The 24,990-nt window shown below is 41.8% G+C and overlaps 1 pseudogene; it reads right to left on the reverse strand.

Annotated features, from left to right (window-relative positions):
- Positions 1-21,866: 21,866 nt before the first annotated feature.
- LOC112927752 (actin, cytoplasmic 2-like) lies at positions 21,867-24,783 on the reverse strand (annotated as a pseudogene).
- Positions 24,784-24,990: the final 207 nt, after the last annotated feature.

Raw genomic sequence — 24,990 nt, forward strand, 5'->3', positions numbered from 1 at the left:
AAGCAAATTTGTTAGAGGATTGTGTGCAGAGGTGACCCAGGTGTTCAACCCCCTGGAGAAATGGTGAAGTAAAATGTATGGATGCCCATTTTGCAGAACTGTGCAGCAATCAGATTTAATGAATCAAATGTACTCAAAGCCACACAACAATATTAAAAATGTATGTCACTCCCAGGTGATGTAGGGAAGAAATATACTAAAACGTATGGTATAATACCATTTATGTAAACTAACATCATATCTGTCCAAAAAAAAAGAACACTGTCTTTTAAGAATGCCTGTAAACCCAAGGACATGTATTTTTTTTTAATAACAATTTTTAAAAAAAGAGTTACAGGGGTGCCTGGGTGGCTCAGTTGCCTGCCTTTGGCTCAGGTCATGATCCAGAAGTTCTGGGCTGTGTCCAGCTCTGTGCTCAGTGGGGAGTCTGCCTGCGCCCCTCCCCTTGCTCCTGCACTCTCTCTCTCTCTCTCAAGTGAATGAATAAAATCTTTTAAGAAAAGAGTTACATATGATGTGTAACTTTCTTTTCTAAGATTTATTTATTTACTTGATAGAGAGAGTGAGTGGGGAAGGAGCAGAAGAGAGAGTGAGAAAATCCTGAAGCTGAGTCTCCACTAAGTGGGGAGCCCAACGTGGGGCTCCATCCCATCGTCGGGCTCGATCCCATGACCCTGATGTTATGACCTGACCCAAAATCAAGAGTTGGCTGCTTAACTGATGGAGTCATCCAGGTATGCCCCAAGGACATATACTAAATGCATTATAGTGAGTATCCCTTATGGGGTGAGGAGAAGGGTGAGTATGTAGGGGGAAAAATAAAAGAAGGCACCTACTTACTGATGATGAAATAAATGTATGACGAACTGAAGAGATTTGTCCAACTTTCTGTACCAGAGACAAATGAAGTACCCCCCAAATGCTGGTCAATAATAAGAGCATCTAGAGCTTCCCTTAATGATTAGAATAGTTGGTGGCTATATAAAATTTGGATAGACATTTCAAAGGAAGACCCATGAAAATTATTGCAAAATGTTTCAGGCATCTTGGAGACATTTTATTTTATTTTACTTTATCTTTTTAGAGAGAGGGGGCATTGAGGGAGGGACAGAGGGAGAGGAAGAGAATCTTAAGCAGGCTCCACGCCCCAGCATGCAACCCAGCACAGGGTTCAATCTCATGACCTTGAGATCATGACTTGAGCTGAAACCAAGAGTCGATTGCTTAACTGACTGAACCACCCAGGCACCCCTGGAGGCATTTAAAAGTGACATAGGAATTGAATGAGTGAGAAAGCAGGTAAAGGCTTTGGCTCCCAGGTGACATGCTCAGGGAAGTCATGGTGTTGAAATTACAATGGAAGGCATAGAGAAGATGCGCAATGAGGGGAGCCAGAGCACCATGGATCTAATCCAGTTCTGGGTGAGATGCTTCCTAATGAGCAAACCTCCTGGCTGGAATTACTCTACTCAGAGAAAGGGCAGTGAGCAGGATTTATCTGACCAAAGGAGTCTTTAGAGAGATCTCTTATCTATGGGGTTCAGAAAAGGCAGTCTATGGAGAAGCACGTAAGAAAAGTAAATGTTTGGCCTGAAAGCAAGGAGATAGAAAACTGTAGGAAGGCACTCTGGACCCACATTAGTGCTACATGCAGTGGCAACTTAAGAAGCTGGTGAAAATTGTGAAAACTTGTTTGTGTCAATGCAGTGTGGTATCCTGGAATATAAAAAGGACATAAGTGGAAAAACTAGTAAAATCTGAACAGTGCCTAAATTTAGGTTAATAGTACTATACTAATGTTAATGTCTTAGTTTCGATACCTTCAGGTATGTAAGGTGTTAATGTTAGGGCAAGCTGGGTGAAAGTTACACAAGAACTCTCTGACTACCTTTGCTACTTTTCTGTGAATCTAAAATTATTCCAAAATAAAATGTTTCTTAAAAAAAAAGTGAGAGCTCCAGTGCAGAGGCATATAAAAAGAAATAAAAATAGGGAAATATGTCAATCAGGCAAGTGTTTTATAAGATGTTTGCATACATATGTGTTTATAAATGTGTGACTTTTAAAGTTTAGAAGAATTTACACCAAGTTGTTTCTATCTCTAGGTCCTATTATTACTAGGATGTGGAGCTATAGGTTATTGGTTCTTTGTACTTTTTTGTATTGTCTAAATTTCACAACAAAAATATGTAGATGTTGGGGCACAGAGGTGACTCAGTTGGTTAAGCATCTGACTCTCAATTTCAGCTCAGGTTATGACGTCAGGGTCCAGAGATTAAGCCCTGCTTTGGGCTCTGAGCTTAGTGTGGAGTGCTTGGAGTATTCTCTTTCCCTCTCCCTCTGTCTCTCCTCTCCACCCCCCCCTCCTCACTCTCTCTCTCTCAAATAAATAAATAAATCTTTAAAAAATATGTAAATGGGATCCCTGGGTGGCGCAGTGGTTTGGCACCTGCCTTTGGCCCAGGGCGCGATCCTGGAGGCCCGGGATCAAATCCCACGTCGGGCTCCCGGTGCATGGACCCTGCTTGTGTCTCTGCCTCTCTCTCTCTCTCTCTGTGACTATCATAAATAAATTAAAAAAAAATAATAAAAGTTTAAAAAAAAATAAAAAATATGTAAATGTTGTAATTATGTGAAAAAACTGTATTTGGGCCTACCTGAAAGAACAGTGTGCCAGGCTTAGAAGACACCTCCCTGGATGTCTTGCAGAGATGTCTTGCAGACCAACCTCCCCTGGGTCCCAGATTCATCCTCTTTCAGGACCAAGTTTGATCCAATCTCCTGGAGCTGAGCAGCTTTCCTCTCCCTCTGCAAGGTCTACACTGAATGAAAATGTGTGATCCTGCAGATGTTGAGGGAAAGGCTTGGATACTATCATTGGTGGTTAAAGAGCTCTGAGTATGTTTGCATGTCTGCTTGTTATTGTGCATGTAGGCAGTCGTACAGTATGGATTGTATATATAGACTGACAGTATTTTTCTTCCTTTCTTTTTGATCTTTAATATTTCTTAATTACAAAGGTAGTTAATATATATGCGCAGTGTAACAAATTCAAAAAACACAAATGTGTAAAATATGTAAATGAAAAGGTAGAAATCCTCCATATATGGCCCAAGGACTTGTTTTTTTCTTTAAATAGATTTTTTAAAAGAACGGTTTTAAGCTCATAGCAAAAGCAAGTAGACGGTACAAAGATTTCCCATATACTCCCTACACCTATCCACATACAGCCTCCCCCTCTATCAACATACCCCACCAGAGTGGTATATTTGTTGTAATCAATGAACCTGCATTGATACACCCTTATCACCCAAAGTCCATAGTTTGTATTACGGTTCACTCTTGGTGTTGTACATTCTATGGGTTTCAACAAATACATAATGACATGTATCCATTATTTTTGTATCATACAGAGTAATTTCATTGCCTTAAAAATCTTTTGTGCTCTACTTATTCACCCCTCCCTTGACACTTTTCATATCAGTAATTCAGTTATTTATATATATGTATATATATATATATATGTATATATATATCCTTTGAATGGTTATATAGTATTCCATTGAATGATGTACCACATGAGGTATTTTCTAAACCTCTGCTAATACAAATGATGCATCCACAGATACACGTGCACCCATGTCTCAGGGCAGTCTTGCTGTTTCCATAGGATAGAGTCCTTCAGTAGGATGGTTGAATCACACAGTATCCTCACATTTACCATTTTGATAGAGACTACCCTCTAAAATCATTCATTTATTCAGCAAATATATATCGGGTGAGATTTTGTGTCTGACACTTATGAGACCCTAGGTATTCAGCTATGAGCAAAACGACACAGGCTCATCCTGTGTCGCTAAACAGACATTATCACTAAACAAATAATCACATGAATTAATATATTATGGGGATTGTGGTAACTTCTTTAAAGAAAAAGAACAGAGTTGTCAGAGAATGTACAAAGAGGAAACTAATTTGTACTAGGAGTTTAGGGACAGCCTCCCTGAAGCTGAGACATCCAGGATGAATAGGAAGACTAGAGAGACCAGGGGTCTGAGGATGACTGGGGAGCAAGGGGCTTTCCAGACAAAGAAAGCCTGTGTAGAGGCCCTCAGGTGGACAGTGTGCTAAGTTGGAGGAATACCAGAGCCAGTGTCAGGGAGAAAATCTGGAGTCAAGGCTAAAGAGGAAGGCTGAGCCAGGCCACATTTGGCTCTCTAGGTTGCCTGATTTATAGTCTCCCCAGTGGAGCCTGAAGGGTTCCATTTCCCGCATCTTTGAGAGCAGCGATACTTAGAAGTGTTCTCTTACTCCATTCTGTTACTATGTGAACATTCTTTGATAGTTGACATTTCTTAATTTTCAGTAAAAGCCTTTTTGAGAAGCGAGGAACAGCTCACGTTGAAATTGTCAGATTCAAAATGTACATCAAATTTACTTCACAACATTAACCAAATTCCCCAAGTCCCTGTGCATCCCAGCATATTTTTTCTATTTTAGGACTTCAAGTATGAGAGAAATTTCCTGTTTCTGCAAAATCAATTTGTTCATCTAAAGCAAAATGTGCTTGCTCCATTCAGCTCATGTTCTGGAAGCTCCTTCTGGGGGTCCTGGATCCTGCGTTGTTCTAGCCAATGAGATGCAAGGCCTAGATGGGAGGGAAAGTGCTCGGCAGCTGGCCTTTTAGATTCACATTTTTTGTTCCATCCTCCTTGGCTACAGGAACTGTCAAATACAGGCTCCCCAGTCTGTGTGTCTCCTCTGGGCTTCCACAGCATCCTGGGATAAACGTGTCATAGTGAGCTCCACACTGATACTTAGTTTTTTTTATTGGTGTTCAATAAGTATTTTGTGAATGGATGTATTGTATCAACCGTGGGTTAGAAAACATCTAAATTGTAGTATATCATGCAAAGGAATACTATGCAAGCATCAGAAAGAATGCAGTTGATAGAGACCTTCTATATGGAAGGTTGTCCATGAGCTATTAAGAAGAAAAAAGCAACACATATAGTAAAATCTTTTTGTTCTTAAAAATTTTGCATACACATATATGCATACATATATGGAAAACATCTACCTCTCTATACATTTCTGTATTGTCTGAATCTGTTACAGTGCATTCACATCACTTTTGTAATTAAAAGAACAAAGGAACTGGGTGCCTGGGTGGGTCAGTTGGTTAAGTGTCAGACCCTTGATTTTGGCTCAGGTCATGATCTCAGGGTTGTGAGATGAAACCCTGCCTTGGACTTTGTGTTGGGCATGGAGGCTGCTTATGATTCTCTTTCTTTCTCCCCCCAACCCCCCCCTAAAAAAAGTTTTATTTTATTTTTATTATTTTTGAGATTTATTTATTTATTCATGAGAGACACGGACTGAGAGAAAGAGGCAAAGACATAGACAAGGAGCCCGATGCAGAACTCGATCCCGGATGCCGGGATCACGACCTGAGCTAAAGGCAGGCACCCAACTGAGGAGCCACCCAGGCGTCCCTAAAAAAGTTTTGAAAACTGAAAACAACAAAGGATTTGGGGCACCTGAGTGGCTCAGTCAAAGTGTCTTGGGGTCCTGGATCCTGTTTTGTTCTAGCCAATGAGATGCAAGGCCTAGATGGGATCTCAGCTCAGGTCTTGATCAAGTCCTTCACTGGGCTCCATGAAAAAAAAAAAAAAGAACAAAGGAATGAATGAGTAAGGGACTTTTTAGATTTCTTAGAGATTTGAATGGAGAAGGAAACTCTGTCCTTAAGTTTCTATCCCCTACTTGTTTACAAAGTCTGAGACTGTTCTTCCAACTTATATTTGAATAATAATGAAGAAAGGAGACATTTCCAAAGGGTGTTCATGATATAACAAATAAAAATGGTTTCTGAAGAATATGACCCCATTATTGGGAAAAAAATGTATACGTATAGAAAAAGGTCTGGAAGCAAATTGCTGATAGGGCTGTCCCTGGATGTAGGGTGGAAGAGGAGAAACCTCTACTTCCCTTGCTTGAATATTTTATAATATGCATATATATTTTTTTACTAACAAAGACAATAATGAAAGCTTAATTTCCTTTAAAAATTTTTTTTCTATATTTCCTCTTCTTTAAATATTTATTCATTAATTCAGAAAATGTTTATTGAGCCACTGTTATCAGCCTGACACAGGGCTAGAGTTTTTTCTTATTAAGGAACCCACAGCCTGATGGGGAAGACTCACAAAGAACAATGTGATGGGAATGGATGTATAACACCAACTGTCATGGGGCCCTCCATCTGCCAGAAGAGGCAAGGAATGACCAGAGAAGGCTTCAGAGAGATATTGCTTATGTTGAGTGTTGGAGAATAAAGAAAGGTTTGCCAGTTGGACAAGGTGGGAAAGGCTGTTCCAGAGAAAGGGAATACCCTGTCTAAAAGCAGCTTTTATAGAAATGTGGAGGACTGAAAGAAGATATCCTGCTGGTGAACATTAAATAGGTCAGTGCAGTAGAAGCACAGGGGATGTGAGGGAAAGATGAGCTGAGGGAACAGACACTCTAAGAACAATAAGAAGCCCTTGAAGAACCAATTGCTGCCCCCATTTAATAGTTTACAAAACTGAGTCATAAGAGGTTAAAAAACTCACCCAAGGTCACACTGGGGGATAACACCAAGCCAAAAAATAGTTGTAGAGTTTTTATGCTTCAGGCTAATGCACTTCCTGGGCCAGGACATCCTTGAGAGCCTTCTGATGTTCTAACTTGAAGCACTCCAAGTTGTTAACAGTGAAGAACAGGCCCAACCTCACAGTAGGCTCTGACCACACTGGCCACACACTTGGCACACACCCCTGTACCAGAAGCCACAGGAGAGCTTTCTCTAAGAGAGCTTTCCTAGAGAATGGCATGTATACACTTAATCTTGAATTTGATGGGCACGACTCAGAAATGATGGAGGAGGCAGATCTCTAAGACACTAGCTGTCTTGGAAAAGCCACTTTCTTGCTGCCAGCATGTTAGGCCACTTATTCCTACCCAAGACAGACAGCCATGGATGAAGCAAGAGCTCAAATCCAGAACTTTATGGTGCTGCATAGGCTTTGGAATTGGAAAGAGCCCATTCTCACACTCATTCTAAAGGCAAAAATGAAATGACCAATGACTCCATGTGTTGGCAGGGATGTGGAGCAACTAGGCTGTTTTTTGACAGTATTAAATAAAGTAAAACCTATTCCTACCTAAGAAGAATGTTCATGGCATTGTTATTCAAAAGGGCCCTAAAACTGGAAACCACCTCAATATTCATCAACAAGAGAATGGATGAGTAAACTGTGTAGTATATTCATAAAATCAAATACTGCTCAAGCAATAAAAAGGAATAAATTGATACATACAGTGTGGACAAATCCTAGAACACTATACTGAGCAAAAGAAGCCAGATGTAAGAGTATGATTTCATTCATATGAAGTTCAAGAATAGGTAAAATGAATCTATGAGGATAGAAGTCAGAATATTGGTTATCTTGGAAGTTAGGGGGAGTGGGTACTTGCTGGAGAGGGGCACAGGGGAACTCTTAAGAATGATGTAAGTGCTCTAATTTTAATCTGGTTGGTGGCCACATGGGTATATACATATTAAGTATATGCAAACGATAGTTCAATAAAGTACTGAGAGAGAGAGAGAGAGAGAGAGAGAGAGAAGCAAGTCTTGACTGTAGCTCACAGTTCTACTACTGTGAGCCCTGGGCAAATTACTTTAACATTTATGATCCTCTTGTCTCATCTATAAAATGGGGATAATAATAGTACCATTCTCATAGGGTGGTGTTTTTAAAAGATTTTATTTATTTATTTGAGAGAGAGAGAGAGAAAGCAAATGGGTGTGGGGTAGGGACACAGGGAGAGGGAGAAGCAGACTCTTTGTTGAGCAAGGAGCCAGATGTGGGGCTCAATCCCAGGAACCTGGGATCATGACCTGAGCCCAAAGGCAGATGCTTAACCGACTGAGCCACCCAGGTGCTCTCATAGGGTGGTTTTAAAATTAAATTTGTATTTTTATTTTATTGTGGTAAGAACACTTTACATGATATCTGTTCCTAACAGATTTTTAAGTATATAACACAGTATTGTTAACTACAGGCATAATGTTATACAGATCTCTAGAACTTATTCATTTTGCATTACTAAAGCTCTAAACCTATTGATTAGCAACTCTCCAGCCTTCCCTTGGCCACCACAGTTCTGTTTTCTGCTTCTAGGAGTTTGACTATTTTCGATGTCTCATGTAAGTACAATCATATAATACTTGTCTTGTAACTGACTTATTTCATTTAGTGTAATGTCGTCAAGGCTCAACCATGCTGTCACATATTTTTAGGCTTTCCTTCTTTTAAAGGCTGAATAATATCCCATTGAATGTATATTTCTTTCTTTTTTAAAAAAAGATTTATTTATTTATTTGAGAGAGATAGAGCATATTTGTGAGGTGGGGGAAGGAGGCAGAGGGGGAGGGGAGACAGAATATCTCAAGCGGACTCCACACTGAGCATGGAGCCCCGCATGGGGCTCAATCCCAGGACCCTGAGAGCACGACCTAACCTGAGCTGAAACCAAGAGTCAGAGGCTTAATGGACAATGCCACCCTGGTGCCCCTACATTTTCTTTATCCATTCATCCTTCAGTGAACATTTAGGTTGTTTCCACATCTTGACCAGTGTGAATAGTGGTGCAATGGACATAGAAGTGCCAATATTGATTGGTGATCCTGATTTCAATTCTTTTGGATAAATACCCAGAAGTGGGATTGCTGAATGACACAATAATTCTATATTTTCAATTTTTTTTTATTTTTAAAATTTTTTATTTAAATTCCAGTTAGTTAACATATAGCATAATATTAGTTTCAGATGTACAATATAGTTATTCATCTATTCTATGTGATATCCAGTGTTATCACAAGTGCACTCCTTAATTTCCATCACTTATTTCACCCATTCCCCCCAACCACCTCCCCTCTAGTAACCATCCAGTTTGTTCTCTATAGGCAAGAGTCTATTTCTTGGTTTGCCTCTCTCTCATTTATCCTTTGCTTATTTGTTCTATTCCTTAAATTTCACATATTAGTGAAATCATATCATATTTATCTTTCTCTGATTGACTTATTTTGCTTAGCATACTAGTCTCTAGCTTCATTCATGTCATTTCAAATGGCACGATTTCATTCCTTTTTTATGGCTGAGTAATAATTCATTACATGTGCGTGTGTGTGTGTGTGTGTGTGTGTGTGTGTGTGTATACCACATCTTCTTTATTTTGATGAACACTTGGGCTGTTTCCACAATTTGGCTATTATAGATAATGCTGCTGTAAACACGGGGAGGGGAGCTTGTATCTCCCCCCCCTTTTTAAAAGATTTTGTTTATTTATTAATGAGAGACACACAGAGAGAGGCAGAGACACAGGCAGAGGGAGAAGCAGGCTCCATGCAGGGAGCCGGATGTGATACTCGATCCCAGGTCTCCAGGATTACGCCCTGGGCTGAAGGCGGTGCTAAACCGCTGAGCCACCTGGGCTGCCCCCCCCCCCTTTTTTAAAGTAGTCTCCACACCCAGTGTGGAACCCAACACAAGACTTGAACTCATAACCCTGAGCTGAGATCAAGAGTGGGATGCTTAACTGACTGAGCCACCCAGATGGCCCAGGAAGCCTTTGAATTAGTATTTTTGCATTCTGTAGATAAATATCCAGTAGTGTAATTGCTGGATCATAGAGTAGTTCTATTTTTAACTTTCTGAGGAAACTCTATATTGCTTTCCAGAGTGGCTGCACCAGTTTGCATTCCCATCAAGAGTACAAGAGAATACTCCTTTCTCCACATCCTCACATACATCTGTTCTTTCCTGTGTTGTTAATTTTAGCCACTCTGACAGATGTGAGGTGATAGCTCATTGTGGTTTTGATTTGCATTTCCCTGGTGATCAGTGATGTTGAGCATCTTTTCATGTGTCTGTTGGCCATCTATATGTTTTCTTTGGAAAAATATCTTTTCACGTCTTCTGCCCATTTTTAAATTGGATATTCATTTTTGGGGTGTTGTTGAGCTTGATAAGTACTTTATAGGTTTTAGATAGTAATCCTTTATTATATATGTCATTTGCAAATATCTTCTCCTATTTAGTAGGTTGCCTTTTAGTTTTATTGATTGTTCCTTCACTGTGCAGAAGATTTTTTTTTAAGATTTTATTTATTTATTCATGAGAGACCCAGAGAGAGAGAGACAGAGAGAGAGAGAGAAGTAGAGACAGAGGCAGAGGCAGAAGCAGGCTCCATGCAGGGAGCTTGACGTGGGACTCGATCCCAGACTTCAGGATCATGCCCTGGGCAGAAGGCAGGCACTAAACTGCTGAGCCACCCAGGGATCCCTGTGCAGAAGATTTTTATTGTGATGAAGTTCCAGTGGTTTATTTTTCCTTTTGTTTCCTTTGCCTTGGGAGACATATTTAGCAGGAACTTGCTACAGCTGATGTCTAAGAGGTTACTGCCTGTGTTCTTCTCTAGGATTTTCATGGTTTCGGGTCTCATATTTAGGTCTTTGATCCATTTTGAATTCATTTTGGTATTTGGTGTAAGAAAGTGGTCCGTCTTCATTCTTTTTTATGTTGCTGTACAGTTTTCCCAACACTGTTTGTTAGAGACTATCTTCTTCCCTTTGGATACACTTTCCTGTTTTGTCGAAGATTAGTTGACCATATAGTTGTAGGTTAATTCTATTTTCAACATTTTGAAGAACCTCCACATTGCTTTTCATAGTGGCTACCCCATTTTGTATTCCCACCAATAGTGTAGAAGGTTCCAGTTTCTCTATATCCTCACCAACTTGCCTTTTACATAGCACTTGTTTTAAGAGTCAAATGATGGGCTCCTGACTGGCTCAGTTGATGAAGCATATGACTTTTGATCTTGGGGTTGTGAGTTCAAGCCCCATGTTGGGTATCAAGGGTACTTAAAAATAAAGTCTTTTTATAGAAAGAGTCAAATGAAGTAGTACCAAAAAATCTCTTAATCTAAAAGCCTGAAAAATACCAAGAGTTTGGCAAAAAATTATTCTTACTGTTGGTCTCTTACTCACCACCTACTCTTACCAGGAACAGGCCCCTGAAGCCCCACAACCCATCTTCAAAATAACCCCAGTGGCACCTCTGGTTAGCAGCACTTCCAAGCCTCACATGACTAAATGCTATCACTTGCAGAATCCATGAAGCTCCAGTGACTAGAAAGGAGTTTCATCGAATTCTGAACAGGAAGCAGCAATGGCAGCTGATAATCTGTGACCTGAATATAGCCATCCATTATCTCACTGTGGTTTCTTGTTTCTCTGACAGAGGAAACACCCACGACTTTCTTGAAGTTATTCTAAACACCCAGTTCCTTGTTTAGCTCTGGCAGGATAATGTTACCCCTGGGCACTCCTGTGCTTTGGGCTATGGCCTCCTTGCCTTCCTGGGGCTCCCGGGTGAGCAGCCAACCTGTGGGGTAACTGTCCTCTCATCTTGGGGGGCGGTGATAGGAACAAACCAGGAACGAGCCCAACCGTAGGTATAGCTGTTGGAAAAGGAAAGTAAACAAAGCAAGAAACCTTAACGACAACACCCACTTTTTGTTCTTCTTCAAGAAACCAATGAGGCAGAACTGACACACTGGGAGAGTATGTGTCACCAGTTCCTTCTTATCATCACTAGTTTCTAAATTGCACTCTATCTCCAGATGCTTCTCTCTGGTTCTGTTCTTCTCAGAAACAATCTGTCCCCGTGGGTCCACCCTCTAGCTAAGGAGCAGAGCCTGGGCCCAAGTCTCAGGTTTGAGTAGAAAATGGATGTTGACTCTTGTTTTTTGTGAAGCCCATTGTCCAGGAGGTTCTTGGCCAAATTGCACAGCAGGTAATTTGTTCTTTGGCTTCACCTCCCCCTGGCTGCCTCCTGCCCAGCCTGTTCTCTTCCAGAAGGTTTTGTGATACCATGTCACTTACTAGTGCATCTGGGAAATGCATTCTGGAGAATTATGGATTTCATGCGTTGCCTCTCTCAGGAGTACTTATATTTTAAAAGAGAACTCTCAAGACAGTAATGCTTAAATCAAGGGACTCCAGCTCTACGTGACTTCACGGGACCTGTGTTTGGTGGGGAGAAGGCCTGAGGACTCTCTCTGGCCCCCTGGTGGCCATCACTTCTCGGTAGGTTCTCTGGGTGTGGATGATAGCATGACTCTCGGTTTAAAAGACTGTTCTTTTTCTGAAGAGGAACAGAAAGGTGGAACTCCTATAATTTGGTCAGAACAAAATGGGGAAGCTGTAAAAGCAGGTGGCTACAGAGCCCAGGAAAATGTGATCAAAAGCTGCTCTCACAGGCACAGAGCTCGTGCTCAGAGCTGGCAGGCCCCAGAAAGGCTGGAGGAGTAAAGAGTCACTCAGGGATTCTGGGACCCAGTGGAAGCAACACACCACATTAGCAGGGATGAAACCAGCATACTGACTGCTTTGCCACATTGCCAGCAGAGCCCTGAGCAATCCTTCACCTCAGAGCTCATTCTCTTCAATGAAAAGATGCCAGGTGGGAAAAATACACACTGAGATGTTGATAGTGGCCCATGGGTGTGGTTTGAGAGGTGAAGTTGGTTTCTTCTCAGTGTTTAATTAGAGATGAAGAACATCTAAGAATGACAGAGTCAGAGGTTTATTGTGGGGATTTGACATCATGCAACCGTGGGAGCTGGTTCAACAGCTTGCATGCACTTGCTGCTTATGTTTTTGGGGCTGGGCCTGAAATCAGGAAGGTAGGTAGTCAGGAAGAACAAAGAGACGTGAAATATGGGGGAGCGGGAGCAAACCAGAAATTGCAAGAAAAATGTGGCACCGCAAGGGTGAAGTAGAACTGTCATATCAATCTCTCACCACCTCCACAACCTCTAGCTTCAGTGATGGCAATGATCTGCAGAAGGAGTTGGATCCTTTGGCAAGGAGCTAAACACACGTTTGACCCAGGAGGTAGACAAGTCGAAGGACAAAATCTGTTGGGAACTGTGAGTCCAACTGCCCTCCTGTGCCAACAAGATGAATCAGCAGATCTGAGACAACTTGTGTGAACTGTAATGGTGCCTGCCTCTATTCAGACCTCCTGCACAAAAACATGGCTCCTTCCCTTCTGCCCTCCAAGGCCTATGCAAATTGTCTCCTGGCCAACTCTAGCCCAGAACCAGACAAGGAAAAATATTCTGAAAAACATAGTTCCAATTTAGCTAAATTGACATAGTACAAAGCCATCATTATTCCTTTCTGTATTTGCCAAATCTTTTTCAATTAGCATGTATTACTTTGATAACTGGGAAAACAAAACTTAAAAAGCCCCTAGCATATCCAATGGTTAATAAACACGTGAAAAAATACTCAATTCTCTAATCAGCAGGAAAATGCAAATTAAAAGCGCAATAGGAGGGCAGCCTGGGTAGCTCAGTGGTTTGGTGCTGCCTTCAGCCCAGGCCTGATCCTGGAGACCCAGGATCGAGTCCCACGTCAGGCTCCCTGCATGGAGCCTGCTTTTCCCTCTGCCTGTGTCTCTGCCTCTCTCTCTGTGTCCCTCATGAATAAGTAAATAAAATCTTAAAAAAAAAAAAAAAGCGCAATAGGAGATGCCTACACATCACACCAGAATGGCTAAAATAAAAAAGGCAGACAACACTAAGTGTTGGTGAGGATATGGAGCAACTGGAGCTCTCAGACATTGCTACTGAAGTGTAAATTGGTTACAACCACCTTCGAAAAATATCTGACAACATCTATCAAAGTCAAAGATATGTATACCTTAAAAAAAGATATGTATACCTTAGGATGAGCAATTACATTTCTAGAAAACATAAGTTCACTAAAAGATGTGTCCAAGAATGCTCAGTGACATTATTAGTAATAGCTAAAAACCAGAAGCAATTCAAATGTCCACCAACAATGGAATGGATAAATAAATTATGGTGAATTCATATAATGGAGTATTATATAGCAATGGGAAAAATAGTCTATAACTACATACAATAGTTAGGATGAATATCACAACTATAATGTTAAGTGGAAGAAGCCAGACAGAAAAGAATACATACTTATCACTCCATTTATGTCAAGTTCAAAAACAGGAAAAAATTAATCTATGCTTTTAATTTATGAGTAGGAATTACCCTTGAGAGCCTAGTGACTGGAAGGGATCAAGGGAAGGCTTCAGGTGTGCTAGTGACATTCTGTTTTTTCATTTAGGTTTCAGTTATACAAAGGTGCTTGCTGTCTGAAAATTTATAGAGCTATCTATTTATGATTTGTGCACTTTTCTGTATATATATGTCACACTTCCACAAAAAGTTAGCAAAAAGAAAAAGACAAAAATTAGTAATCCCTGGTTTAGGAAATTAATCATAACAACTCTTATTATATCACAAACTGAGGGGATTCAAATGCAATATTGTGGATTACATTACTTGGGGAAAAAAAAACCCTGAGGAATATATAGACATGGGAATAAGGAGAGAGAGAATATATTTTTAAAAGATTTTATTTATTTATTTATTCATGAGAGATACAGAGAGAGGCAGAGACATAGGCAGAAGGAGAAGCAGGCTCCCTGCAGGGAGCCCAATGTGGGACTCGATCCCAGGACCCTGAGCCAAAGGCAGACACTCAACCACTGAGCCACCCAGGTGCCCCAAGGAGAGAGAACCTGGATTGGTATCTTCTTTTCAATCATAGTAAAATATATGTAATTTTTTTTTCTAAGAGAATATGTGTGGTTATACGTGTTACAGAGAAGGTACTGGTTAGTGAGAAGTGAGAAGGAAAGCAGGTTTCCTGTGTCTTTGGTTAGCTTCTGTCATGATTCATTCTGCTTCCTCAGCTAAGGCCTCATGACCAATCAGGGAAATTCACCGCCCCTTGGAGTCAGTCCTGTCATTGCCTGTGGGTGATTCTCTAGCCTCCTGAAGTCACACTAGATCTGATGACAGGAGCTCCTATGAGCTCAAGGAGTGTCATTGAACCTAGATCCCACTCTGTTCTTCCCCACTACCACAACACACACATTTAACCTCGCCAGTGACCATCTCTGCCCTCAAAGTTCTTCATTTCATCAGCAGCCATGAGAAAGACCAGGATTACAAATTCAGTGAGGGCTCGCTTTATTTATTTATTTATTTATTTATTTATTTATTTATTTATTTATTGGAGACAGGGGAGAGTGGCAGAGGGAAAGAGAGAGAGAGAGAAAATCTTAAACAGGCTCCACACCCAGCATGGAGCCGAATGTGGGGCTTGACCTCACAACCCAGAGATCATGACCTGAGTCACAATCAAGAGTGAGATGCTTAACAAACTGAGCCACCAAGGTGCCCCTGAGTAAGGGCTTTAAAGGGCAGTCTTAGGACAGCAGTAGTGGCATCAATTTTGCTTTCCAGAGCATGACATGTTTGCGTTTTTAGGCTCCTTGGGCAGTTGGTTCTTTATTTGGCTCCAACACCTTTCCTCTCCAGCACCATCTGGAGAGGGAAGGAACACAAAGCTCTTAAATATCTACACCAGGGCAGAGGTCAAGGATCACAGAAAAATCTATCTTTGACAATGCCACTGGAGAGAAACAATTGGGTACCTACTGTGTACTTGGGTATGATGCTCCCAGCAAGACACCCGCGCCTCTTGGAGACCAGCAGAGGGCTTAGGACTCAGCCAACTGCAGGTTCCCTGAACTAGAGCTTTTTAAGGGGAAGAGAAATCTGGATAAATTACAGAGGGTGACTCATTCTCCCTCTTCCTGGAAGCCCGGTCAATCTCAGATTTTATTCTACTAAAATCAGGTTAAAATAAACACCACAAACATTTATATGAAGAGAGATCTGGAAAGAATACAGTGCTTATTTTTGAGTGGTGGATTAGGGTTGATATTCCCTCTTTCTCATACTTTTTAAGGCAGCCTGTGTAATAAACACATCACCTTTAGAAAGGAAGCACTTGGAATCAAATCTCAGCTTTGCTGTGTACTGGCTATGGGAGTTTGGGCAAGTTACCTCACCTGTATGAGCTTTAATCTTACTATCTGTAAAAGGGGATAATAAAAAACCTACCCGAATAAAATGATGCACATGAAGTGCTTTCGTACAGTGTCTTATGCAAAGAAAATACTCCATCAAGGCAAAAGGAGGAGGGGCTCCGCCATGGAGTTGGGGATCGGAGTTGAATCGGACTGTGAATCTTTCTTTTTTGACTTCCAGCTGATGAGCCATCTCTTTCTCCTCTGGGTTACTGTCCTCTGCCCCCAAAGCTCAGACTCAGACATTAGAGTAATCGCCCCCAGTTAGCTCTGCTCTGGCAACATCTCTGATTCTAGAGAAGCCTGGTGCACACTGGCTACCAGATGGTTTTTTGCCATGATCTGGGTACAGGGGGACCCCAGCAGCTCAACACAAAGCTCCTATCATTTCCTCTCCTGTTCTGACATGCTGTGTCTGCTTTAAAAACCTCTAAAGATTGGCCCCTGGAGCCTCTCTCTGTGTCTCTCATGAATAAATAAATTAACAACAACAACAAAAAGGGACACCTGAGTGGCTCAGTGGTTGAGCGTCTGCCTTCGGCTCAGGTCGTGATCCAGGGGGTCCTGGGATTAAGTCCCACATCTGGCTCCCCGCAGGGAGCCTGCTTCTCCCTCTGCCTAGGTCTCCGCTCTGCCTCTCTCTGTGTCTCTCATGAATAAATTAAAAAAAAAAAAAAGATTGGCCCCTTGAAATCATACCTCTTTAGTTCCTGGTGCTGGCAACTCATTTCACTTTTTTTTTTTTAATTTCACTTTTAATAAGACATTCACTGCTAGGTCATCATCAAGATAACTCTAGAAAAGGGACATAGTCCTTAGAAGAGGCATTCTCCTTGTTTTTTTCTGGGGTTGTTCCTTTTCCTATAAGGGGATGCTTGCTCTGGCTTCCCCGGCCTGGCCTGGCCTGGCACTCAGCGCACACCCTGGGTCTTGCCTGTTGTCACACTGAGCATGCCTCCTGCAACCGTGGCTGGGGCACACATTCTCCCATATTTGGGAGTAAGCTGGAGACTTGGCGGCATGTGGGTTTCTGTTTAAAATTCCAAAGCCAGCGGGGCGTATATTATCCATTTCCTCAAATCCAAAACGCTGTAAAGCATGAGTCAGAGTCGGATAAGCTTCTTCCCAGGGGAAGTTGTGTCAGTTGGTTAGTGAGTGTAATTAAACAAGGATAATGTTCACTGGCATTAGCTGCAGATTAATGCAGAGGAAAACAAAATCTCCATCTTGAGTTTCCAATCTTCCTGCCAAGATAAGACAACTTCACCAAGTGTCACCGATCAGAGAAGGCAATCCAACCTTTTTTTTTTTTTAATAGATTTTCTTTATTCATGAGAGACACAGAGAGAGAGAGAGGCAGAGACATAGGCAGAGAGAGAAGCAGGCTCCCTGTGGGGAGCCCGATGTGGGACTTGATCCCAGGACCCTGGAATCAGGACCTGAGCCAAAGGCAGACTCTCAACCACTGAGCCACCCAGGCGTCCCAGCAATACAACCTTAATGCAATTTGAGGGGCATAGGAAGACCCTTTCACTAATTGTCTCCCTCCACATAAGTGAATAGTGCAGATATTAGGAACTTTGGAGAGGAGATGTATATTGTGATTATTTTTAAGGTATTTTGCAAGGGGGGTTACATGTTAGCTAATCTCAATGAGGGTTATTTTATCTGATTTAATCATCATCACTCAGGGCCAGGTGGTTGAAAGCAGACTCTGAGGGAATGGAACATGGGACAGATAAAATTTGATAAGCACTGGGAATGATATTCAGCTTATTGTGCTTTGCATACCACTGAGTCCTTTGGGAGGAATGACCAGGAGGAAAGTTAGGAAATAAGAGGTTGTAGGGGATATTGGAAACCCATGGTTTCTATTGCACACTTTAGCCTAGACAAACCCTTTTCCATATTATGGAAGTCACAAAATAGAAAGTCAATTCCACAAAGGCTGTTGAGATCATTTAGCCCAACCTCTCTTCAAAGGAGAGCAAACAGAGGTCCACTCAGAAAGGTTAAGTAATTTGCCCAAATTCACCCAGCAAATTAGTGGCAGAGTTGAGACTTAAGTCCCCTCTTTTCTTTGGTAGTGGAGCTGCTCCAGGAGCCACAATTGCTGACACTCAGGTTGACCTCACTGGCCCATCCTGCAAATATCCACTTGGTCCTGCCTTTTCAAATATAGCCTCTGCACAGGGGAGGAGAAGCAATGCTACACTATCTGAGAAAGTACAGTGTCCTGCCATTAAGGTCCCTCCTGGTTGAACAGCATAAATAATTCTAAAATGTATTTTTTCTTTGTTCCAGTAAAAAGTGTGCTAAATTTCATAATAACTGAGATATAAAGCTTACTGTTGACTAGACCAACTTCTGGGGTTAAAGAAAAAGGATTCTTGAATGTTCTTTTAGCTATCTGATGAAGCATTCCCCCCTCACCCACCGCCCTCCCTGCCCCGTACCTTCCACTTGACCAAAGTATTTAGAAATATACCGGTCATGGGCACCTGGGTGGCCCAGTCGGTTAATCATTCGACTCTTGATCTTGGCTCAGTTCATGGTCTCAGGGTCCTGAGACTGAGCCCTGCACTAGGTTCTGTGCTGGGCGGGGACTCTGCTTCAGGATTCTCTCTCTCCCTTTGCACCTACCCCACCCCCTACCCCCCTGCTTGCTTGCACATATATGCTCTCTTTCTCTTTCTCTCTCTCTCTCAAATAAATAAATAAGTAAATCTTTTCAAAAAGGGAAATATACTTGATATTTTTGTCATTTCTCTGTGTTTCAGTGTTTTCAAGTGCTCCTTCTGATATAGGTCAAAGCATTTTGTTTTTCTTAAATGTAAGATTGTATTCTTTCTGCCCAGATAGCAAGGAAAAGACTTTTCCAAATAAGGAAGTTTTGCTGGAGTGTGTGTGGCTCAGGCAGCAGCAGTTGCTGCCATCCTAGCTTAGTCAACTACAGTAGCTCCCCTCTCCACTAAGCCAGGAAGCATTTAGGGACCCATTAGCACTTCTGCACAGCTGAACCATTGGGGTTGGAGGTGCTGCCAGCAGGTGGTTGTGGCAACCAGGGGCACAGAAAAAAAATTGTAGAGAACGGAAGGTTTGGTTTCAGTATAGCCCTGCTCTCCACATTCTCTCCTTCCCAGACCCAGCATCTAGCAGTATTTATTCTTTATTCAGGACAGAAAGTGGGTGCTCTGATTTTTTTGGACTCAGATAGATAGAAGTTAAAATCCTAGTTCTCCATGTATAATCTGTGTGACCTTAATAACTTGTTTAGACTCTTCCCCCCCTTTTTAAAGATTATTGATTGAGTGATTGATTGATTGATAGATAGCATGAATAGGGGCAGTGGCAGAGGGAAAGGGAGAGAGAATCCCAACCAACTCTGCACTGACTGAGCACAGAGCCAGACAAGGGGCTTGATTTCACAACCCTGAGATCATGACCTGAGCCCAAATCAAGAGTCGGATGCTAAACCAATGGAGTCACCCGGGTGTCTTTCACCTTTTCCCTTTCTTTTAAAATAAAAATTATACTGCTTATCTCATGGTGTCGTTGTGAGCCATAAGTAACCTAACAAATTTAATGTATGTGGTATGTTCCAATTCCCCTTTGTAAGCTATAAAATTACTTGTTTTTCATCTTTTTAAAAGCACCTCCTCTACTATCAGAACACCTTAGTTCTGTACTTAAGCAAGGGTTAAGAGGTAAGTGCAGTTATTAAAATAATTTGTGCTAAGGTGTGAGTGCCTACAATAAAAATGTATTAGCCCAGGGGATCCCTGGGTGGCGCAGCGGTTTGGCGCCTGCCTTTGGTCCAGGGCGCAATCCTGGAGACCCGGGATCGAATCCCACGTCGGGCTCCCGGTGCATGGAGCCTGCTTCTCCCTCTGCCTGTGTCTCTGCCTCTCTCTCTCTGTCTCTCTCTGTGTGTGACTATCATAAGTAAATAAAAATTTAAAAAAAATGTATTAGCCCATATGAATTTCTGACTTCTGTAACCAGGGATGTTGTTGTAAGCAAAATGAAGAATGTCCTTGCAATAATTAAAGACATATCTTCTTTTGTAATGCTCCTTAAGTTACACCACTATGTCTTGCTCCACTTGTCCCTAAAGCCTACTCAGGCCTTTAGGATGAGAAGAGGCAAGTGCTCCATAAAAGTCTACACTATTCTGGAAACTTGATAAATAGGATCGTATTTTTTTCTTTCTAGATAGAAGAATGTTCATCATCATATTTTCAAAAATGTTGAGAGACACATATTCTTCTAGACTGCAAAGTTCAGATCATAATATAGTGAGTCTTTTTTTTTAAATTGTATTTATTCATGAGAGATACACAAAGAGAGGCAGAGACACAGGCAGAGGGAGAAGCAGGCTTCCTGCAGGGAGCTCCATGTGGGACTCGACCGGAAGCCACCCAGGCGTGCTGAGAGAATCTTAAGTAGACTCCATACCCAGGGTGGAGCCTGACTCACCGCTGGATCTCACCACCCTGAGATCATGACCTGAGGCAAAATGAAGCCGGGAGCTTAACTGACTGAGCCACCCAGGTGCCCAATTTAACAATTTTAGGTGCTGGAAAATTCTGTATTTTCTCAATTTCAATCTTTTGGGTTATAAAATATAAATTTCCCAAATTAACAAAAATTAAAATCCTGGAAAATAGTCTTTCCATAATTTGAGATAGGACAAAACACAGTGACAGAATTTAAAAATTAGACCACTATGCACAGTTTGAGCTTTCCTTCTAATCTGTCTCTTTTGCTTTAGTAGGATAAATGTAAATACATTTTGGATTAGCTTGGTGTCATTATGTGAAAAGTGGAGTGTTCTTAGTGGATATGATGTTCCTATTTAGGGTGATGGAAATGTTGTAAAATTCATTGTGGTAAGGATTGCACAACTCTATGAATATATTAAAAATCAATAAATTGTGCACTCTAAATGGGTAAGTTGCGGAGTATATAAATTATATCTCAATAAAGCTGCTACACACACATACACACAGAAAGATAGCCTCAAGGAAAGCACTTGTTAGCCTGTAGGTACTTACAAGTTGGGTGGTTAAAGGCTATAGGACTCCTAAGGTCTGGAAAATGGCCCTGGTATCCATTTGGAGATCCTAGTGAGTGGCTACTAGTTGAGTCCAAGCATTGGTGGGTCGAGCTGGGATGAGAATCTCACAAGCTCCCCATTTTGCATCCTGGTTCTTCTGACCAGAAACATGAATAAAGCAATAATAATAATAAAAAAAAAGGCTAGGAAATGGCTTCTAAAATACATTTAAGCAGTGATTTCTATCTAGTATTGCTGCTGTTTTCTTCTAAAAAATCAAATTTCTCTTTCAGTCCTATAAATAGAACACGACTTATTGAAGGGATATCATTATTTAAGATTGGAGTCGCAAGAGAAATCATATAATTACTAATTCCACAGGCAATGAATTAAAATGGAGTGCTCAAATCAGCCAGAGGGAAATGAGACAGGATCTTGGGGAAAATGCTAGATTATTAACAGAGTTCTCTTGCACTAAAACAAAAAGCCTTAGGAGTCAACATGAAATTTAGCTGGACTTGCTTTGCTTTGAAGATCCAAATGACCAATGGAATATTAAAAGGAACTCTTTGTAGATTAGGAAATTTAATACTGTTAGTAGTTGTTTCAAGATCAATTTTGGTAAAAAAAAAAAAAAATAGTACCACAAGTTCATTAATTTTTGTCTCCAGGAAATTTTTCTTCCTTGATTTATAAAATGGAAACAAATAACTAAAAGGACAATTCAGACCTTAAATCAGCAGCCTCCATTTTCTCTGAAACACCAAGAGAGCAGGGTGAAAATTTCCAGCTCAAAGCATGATTTGATAATTTAAGAATGCCTTTAAATTAGTAAACACTCAAAATTAAGGTTGACTATACATTTAAAAATAATTTTTAGAATTTCAAAAGCAATGCATGTTCATCATAAAAATACAAGAATGCAGGGGCACCTGGGTGGACAGTTAGTTAAGCAATTGATTAGTGGTTTCAGCTTAGGTCCTGATCTCAGGGTCGTAGGATCAAGCCCCATCTCAGGTCCACAATCAGGACTGAGTCTGCTTAAGATTCTCTCTTCCTTTCCCTCTGCCCCTCCCCCTACTCTCTCTCGCTCTCTAAAATAATTAAATAATTTTTTTTTCAAAAAATGTAAGAATGCAACAGCATATAAATCATTACTAATAATTACTAACAATTAATATGTGCTTACAAAGTGCCCAGCAGTAGGTTTAGAGGTATCTAATTTAATCCTTACAATCACCTAGATAATGTAGTTATTATTATAGTTTCCTTCACTTTGCAGACAGGGAAAGTGAAGTTCAGCGAGGTTAAGTAACTTGCTTAAGGTCTCATGTCCTGTGAATGGTAGAATCAGTATTTGATTTGATTTGATTTGATTTTTTTTACTGCAGCACTTTATTTTCCTCACACAATGAGGCATCCCTGGGGCCTAATGTTCTCACATGACAATAGAAAACCAAAACTTGTCCACGTCTCTTAAAGAATTTAAAGTTGTGTACAGGGCAGCCCCGGTGGCTCAGCGGTTTAGTGCCGCCTTCCGCCCAGGGCGTGATCCTGGAGACCCGGAATCGAGTCTTGCGTCGGGCTCCTTGCATGAAGCCTGCTTCTCTCTCTGCCTGTGTCTCTGCCTCTCTCTCTCTCTCTCTCATTAATAAATAAATAAAATCTTAAAAAAAAGAGAGAATTGTGTACAAAAACCTTACATAAATTAAAAGGATGAATAAATTTACTGTTGGAAATGCAAACCAATTTCCAACTCAAGGCAACTAACAACCCACTGTGTTTTGGCAGGAAAATATTTGGTAAGAAAGGAAAGTGGGTTTACCTAGGCTCATACCTTCCCAACCCTGTCAAACCGGCAAGACAGAAATGACAACTGGTTCAGGACTCTTGCCAGCCTCTGGCAAGATTTTCTAGAGAAATCTTGGAAGAGGCAGCCCTTACACATTAATATCCTGCACAGATCAAGAACCTCACAGTCAGGAGCACCTGGGTGGCTCAGTCAGTTAAGTGTCTACCTTCTGGGGATCCCTGGGTGGCTCAGCAGTTTAGCGCCTGCCTTTGGCCTGGGGCGTGATCCTGGAGTCCCAAGCTCGAGTCCCACATCAGGCTCCCTGCATGGAGCCCGCTTCTTCCTCTGCCTGTGTCTCTGCCTCTCTCTCTGTCTTTCATGAATAAATAAATAAAATCTTAAAAAAAAAAAAAGTGGGGCAGCCCTGGTGGCTCAGAGGTTTAGTACCGCCTTCAGTCCAGGGCATGATCCTGGGGACCCAGGATTGAGTCCCACATTGGACTCCCTGCATGGAGCCTGCTTCTCCCTCTGCCCGTGTCTCTGCCTCTCTTTCTCTCTCTGTGTCTCTCATGAATAAATAAATAAAATCTTAAAAAAAAAAAGTGTCTGCCTTCTACTCAGGTCATGATCCTGGGATCCTGGGATTGAGCCCCATGTCAGCAGGGAGCCTGCTTCTCCCTCCCCACCTTTTCCTCCATTCATGCTTGTTCTGTCTCTCTAGTGTTCTCTCACTCTCAAATAAATAAATAAAATCTTAAAAAAAAAAAAAAAAAAAAGAACCTCACAGTCTTGCAGATTCTAAAATGAATGGATTTCTCGTCCATAAACATGTTCTCAACCTCAGGATGAAGTATGATGGACAGTGAAGGTAGGATGGAGCCCCCGGTCTACACGGAGTACTTGCGTTCAGGAGGAGAGATGATCTCGCTCTTCATTGTGCTGGGCGTCAGAGCTGTGATCTCCTTCTTCATCCTGTCTGCATTGCTGGGGTACATGGTATTCCCACCAGACAGACTGTGTTAGCATAGATGTCATTCTGGATACCAACATCATACTTCATGATGGAATTGAAGGTTGTCTCCTAGGTATCAAGGGACGCCATACCCAGGAAAGAAGGCTGAATGAGAACCTTGGGATAGGTGGAGCCACTGTTGCCACTGGTGATCACCTGCCTATCTGGCAGCTCATAGCTCTTCTCTAGGAAGGAGGAAAATGAGGTGATGGCTATCTCCTGCTCGAAATCAGGGCAATGTAGCAGAGCTTCTCCTGGATGTCACACACCACTTCCTGCTTGGCTGCGGTGGTGAAGCTGTAGCCATACTCTGTGAGGATCTTCAGGAGGTAGCCTGTCAGGTCTTGTCCAGCCAGGTCCAGATGCAGGATGGTATGGGGCAAGGTGTGCCCCTCATAGTTGGGCACAGTGTGGGTTACCCCATCCTCAGAGGCTATGACAATACTAGTGGTGTGGCCAGAACCATACAGGGACAGCACAGCCTGGATGGCCACATACATGGCTGGAGATGTTGAAGTTCTCCATGATCTGAATCATCTCATGATTGGCCTTGGGGTTCTGGGGGACCTTGGTCAGCAGCATGGGGTGCTCCTCGGGGGCCACGTGCAGCTTGTTGTAGAAGCTGTGGTGCCAGGTCTTCTCCATGTTGTCCCATCTGGTGACGATGCTGTGATCAATGACATTCTTGAGGGTGAGGATGCCCTGCTTGCTCTGGGCCTCATTGCCCATGTAGGAGTCCTCCTGGCCCATTCCCACCCATAAGATCCTGGTGTCAGAATCAACAGATGATGAATGGGAACATGGCTCAGGGTGCATGATCTCCAGCAAAGCTCGCCATGCGCATGCCACATCGGTTGTCAGTGATGAATTCCAAACTCCTCTTCCATTGCGATTGGTGAAGGTGGTGGGAGAATGAAGAATGCAGGCCGGCTACAGCAAGTGAGCTAGAATCAGGATTTTACACCATGAAGTTGCATTCAATGTCTAAGTGCCTAAATTCCTTTATCCTTTAAGTAAAGTTCTCATCAACTTCTATAATCATCCTCCCTCA

Source organism: Vulpes vulpes, chromosome 4 (genome assembly GCF_048418805.1).
Source record: "Vulpes vulpes isolate BD-2025 chromosome 4, VulVul3, whole genome shotgun sequence".
Lineage (NCBI taxonomy): Eukaryota > Metazoa > Chordata > Mammalia > Carnivora > Canidae > Vulpes > Vulpes vulpes.